This window comes from Fukomys damarensis, unplaced genomic scaffold (genome assembly GCF_012274545.1).
Source record: "Fukomys damarensis isolate Sample0158 unplaced genomic scaffold, DMR_v1.0_HiC HiC_scaffold_34, whole genome shotgun sequence".
In the NCBI taxonomy this organism is placed as follows: Eukaryota; Metazoa; Chordata; class Mammalia; order Rodentia; family Bathyergidae; genus Fukomys; species Fukomys damarensis.
This window is the reverse complement of record NW_022900946.1, coordinates 296154-300939: the sequence shown is the minus strand read 5'-3', so window position 1 is coordinate 300939 and position 4786 is coordinate 296154.

Below are 4786 nucleotides of genomic sequence, written 5' to 3'. Positions count from 1 at the left end.
AAAAAAAAAAAAAAAAAAGCACAGAACAGTGTCTTCATAAGTCAGAGACTTCTGATGCAGTAGGCCTGGGGCAGGTAAAGAAAATGGTCCCTTCTAGCCAGTGCCCAGGTGGCTTTCATGCTGCTCGTTACAAGCAGGGCCACGCTTCACACACAGATTGCTTTAGGCAGCCACGGGTTGCAGACTCAGGCACGGATCTATTCACCAAAATTTAAAACAAAACAGAAAGCCAGCATACAAAAAGTTTAGAGCTGCCAGAGGCCATGGTGGTAGCCAACTTGCAACTTACCTCCCTTGGCTCCGAGGATGTGCACCAATTACATTGGGCATGCAGGAGGGTCTCCAGCGTGCGCACCAAGAGCACCGGCCCAGGCTAACCCTCTGGGCCCGCTGCTGTGGAGCAGACAAGGGCTGCAAGAATCATCCCCTCCCTACTCACCTTCTTGGCTTAGGGCTCACAGGTCCATGTCTTGGGCTCTGGAGGGCCCACTGAGGCCCGGAGGGAATGTCCCTGTTTGCTGCAGAGAGAGGCCTTTGGGGACAGGTTGGACTGGAGGTTGCTCCTGCTTCTAAGGGCTCATGATGGCCAGGCTGTGCCTGCTGCTGCTGTGTGACAAGGCCTGGACTCTGGGCAGTTGCTACCTGTGTGGGGCTTTTCTTGGGGGGGTGGTAGGTACGGGGCTGAGAAAGCAAAGGCTGTGGGTAGGTAAGGCCTAAGGGCCTGGCTAGGGATAGAGACAAGCTGAGCAGGTCTCCTAGCAGAACTACAGGGCTTTGCGAGGTGGAAAGGATTAATGTCAGAAGCCCTTGAGCTAGAAGATAAAACAATAAAAGAAAAGAATTACTTGGTTGTAAAAGTCCATCAGCATTAATAAAATCTATTATAATCTGATCCTTCCTTATTTCATCTGTGTGAAGAGACAGATGACCTATTGTTAGGCAGTGGCCTTTTATTTGTACTTTTTTGTTTTTGTTTGTTTTTTCAGACAGGGTTTTGCTATGTAGCTGGGGCTGGCCTCAAACCTGTGGCAATTCTCCTGTATCAGCCTCTTGAGTTTTGGGATTACAGGTGCGCTCATCACCACACCCAGTGAGCCTCTGGGCTTGACCTGTCTGATCTTTCTGATAACATAAATGCTGCATCCCCAGCATGGGAAATACACATGCACCCCACAGATGCCTTCAGGGTACCAGAGTCAGTTGGAGCAATCTGTTACCTTCTCCCTTTCCCTATCTCTGTACTGGAGATTGAACCCAGAGCCTTTGTTTATTTTTTACATTTTGCGACAGGGTCTTGCTGGGTCACGAAAGTGCCCAGGCTGGCCCACTCTTGACCCTTCTGCTTCAGCCTCCCAGAGTGTTGGTACTGTAGACAGGCAAGTTAGACAAGGCAGCGGGCAGCTGGAGAGGCAGCAGGCCCAAGATAGAATCAGGAGGCCCACACAGGCTGAGGCTGGATGCACAGGAACCTGAGGTTGAGAGTGAACAAGAACGAGACGCACAAGTCCAGAGTGGTGACAAGGTAAAAGCGGGGTGGTGATGACCACTGTGACAACTTCTGCTCCTACCTGACTGGAAAATGGTTTTTGCCTCTCTTTGCTCTTTTAATAAACCGTTAGGATAGAGGCCAAGAAATAACAGCAGACATATGCTTGCTATGCACCTCAACTCCTCATAGGCCCATTTCTAGTATAAGTGAGCTTGTTTTCGTCCTGTAGGCTGACCTCGGTTTGACTCAGTGGTCTGAGCCCTGGTCGTTTTTTGGTATAAAAACTCCTACACAAAGAGTCCCGGTGGCAACCCACTTTTGGCTCCCCTTCCCACCAATGGGAGCAATTTCTTTCTTCTTAACTTTCTTTCTGTCTACCTCCTTTGTCTTTGGCTTCATCCTTTAATTTCGTGAAGAATTATGCTACTACATTTCAATCACAGACGTGCACTGCTCTGCTGGGCTTCTTTTCCCTTCTTGATCAAGGCCCTTCCAGAAAGAGCTCGTTGCTCTCTGTCCCAGATCTCCCAGCATCTGCTTTATACATAATGTACATCTGTGGCGTCCAACTGTTCTGGCTGTCTGGGAATGGGAGGAGGTATCCAATGGTTAGCACTTGTGTCCTAAAGCCTCTTCCTCAGGAAATGAGCCATTCTTAGAAGCACGTGGTAAGACCTCATGCCAGACTTTAGGAAGGCAGATGCCTGTGGGAGAGAACATGGAGAGAGCCCTCAGATCGTGGTGATGCCCAACCCGAGTGGAGAGCAGAGGGCAGGAAGCTGGTGGAAGCATCCTTAACTGTTGTGAGGGCTCCTGCAGCCAAAGGCGCCCATCTGGGGTCCTGTGTCTCCACCACCTTCGGTTGAGAGCTGCGAATGCTCCTTGTAGCAGAAGTTGTACCAGGAAACTTTCTTTTCTTGGCTGCTGCAAGTTCCTTCTGCAGTTTCCCTAGCCTGAGCTGGAGGCACTGAAGGAAGTGATTATGTGATTGCCCAAGGCTGACGGACAGATGGGTTGGAGGGAGTCACTGTCGAAACAAGGTGTTCCTCGATGGGTGGTGGCTGACTGGGCCAGCCAGTCTCCCTGGGGATGTGGGCAGGTGAAACGTGGATCCAGAAGTGGGTCTGGCCAGCACCTGTGTCCTAAAGGACCAGCATCTCCTCTCTTAGACGGCTGTGGCTTGAATATGGTTGTTCCCCGTTGAGGCGTGGTCCTGATGCAGTGGTGTTGAGAGGAGGCCCCTTATGGGGGTACCAAAGCAGTTTCCCCAAGAGTGGGTGAGTTATCAAGAGAGTGTTTGTTATGAATCAAGTTTGGTTTCCTTGATTTTCTCTCACTTCCTCTTTCACCATGAAATCTTCTTGCCTGCGCACCTTGGCTTCTGGTTCTGCTTTCCTGCTGTGCACGGTAGATCTTCTCTTCACAAATTACTGAGCCTCAGGCATTTTGTTAGGTACATCCCTGCCCAGGGAAAGCCGGAAACCCAGAGTCACCTGCTGCTGAGTCATTTTCTGTGCCAACTCGTGGCCTCCCATTGCACAATAGCAAACCCACAGCATCCAGAGCTATGCTTAGAATTACAGCAAAGACACTGAGAGCTGACTCTGTGAGGGTGACTTTGTAGTCAGTATCTTACTCATCTTCGTGGTGCCAGGCTACACAGCAGCTAGGACTCCATAGGCCCTGCGAACTGTCACAGCTGGGCTCCTGGTGCCCCCTAGGGGCCTAATACTGTGCCTGTGAAGGATGGAAGTCCACAGTTGCTTGGTACATCTTGGACTGCCAACTCCATGCCAAGGTTATTATTACTATTCTTGTTCTTTCTTTTTTTTTTTTTTTTGTAGCGGGGGATCGAACTTGGGTCCTTGTGCTTGCGAGACAGGCTCCGGAACCACTGAGCTAAATCCCCAGCCCCATTATTACTATTCTTGATCATGATGGTCATGGTAAAGTCGTATAATTTAATCATGAGTTCAGATTGAAAACCACATGTTTATATTGAAACTAACATATTATGAATTGCAGGATTTGCTTAAATTTTCAAGATTAAACAAAGACATCCACAAAGTTTTGCCTTGGTGCTATTTGTATCTAGTTCCACCAGACCCTCAGGGATATGAGATTTAAAAATTATTTGTACAAGTACAAAAGATGAATTAATATATTTACTAATATCTTATAAAGGGAAAATTCTCTTCAGCCATACCCTCTCACCTTGATTTCTTCTCTTCTTACCTCATCAGAGGTAATCCCCGTTGGCATTTGGGTGAGTACTTATGACATTGTGACTATCAGGAGCAATTCTACAGAATTTTGGGGAAAATAATTTCATAATTAAAGTATGACTATAGCTGTCTAAGGCTCAATGTCACCTTGCCCTCACGTCAGCTATGGCCTGCCAAAATCTAACTCTATTTTTGCTTCTGGTCACAGCTGAGGCCACCGTGGCCTTGTGAGACTTGACACTCAAGGGTGAGAGTGCATCAGCTGAAGCCATCCTGGTTCCTGGAGAACCAAGTAGAAAGGTCTCCCCTCGGGAGGGACAAGTTCCTTATCAGCTTAACTCATCCCACCTACTGTTGTAAGAATGCTCTCCTTACTGCTTTCAACAACATAAGAGCCTCATCGACCTAAGATCTTTGTCAGCGTAAGATCCAAATTGACACAGGAGTTCGGCTGCCGACGCTCCCGCGGATCGCTGTGTGCACCCCACAGGCAGTAGCCAGTGCAGAGAGTCTGTCTTTGCCCACTCTGAGGCACTGACCTCCTGGCCCCCCATATGCTTTGAAAATACACAAGTATCTGTTGTCTCTCTTTAGCCCTCGCCTTCCCCCTTTCTAGGCAGTCGGAGGATCGACGCCCTCTGATAGAGACGGGCGTAGTTTGTCTTCATCTGACTTCCTGGTATACAGCTGGCAGCCACTAGGTGGCTTCAGGATGAGGTTGGTCACTTCAAAGCCAAGGCAGGGTGAGCGGGTGGGGACTCACAGCCACCCTTCGGTCTCCATGGAAGGGGGGGACTGAAGGCCAAGTTGCTCATCAGTGGCCAGTGAAGTAACCGCTCAAGCCTACACTGCGAAGCCTCCGCGAGCTCCGAAGGACAGGGTTGGAGCACTTTGGGTGAGCTGGGCAGCTAGAAGGTTCTGGAAGTTGGCACCCCCGAAGAGGGCATGGAAGCCTGCGCGCCTCCCCACCTGCCTTTCCCCATGCCTGTCTTCACTGCATCCTTTGTGATATTCTTTTCAATAAACCAGGAAACACAAATAGGCTGTGTTCCTTGGCCTGCCTAGCAATGAA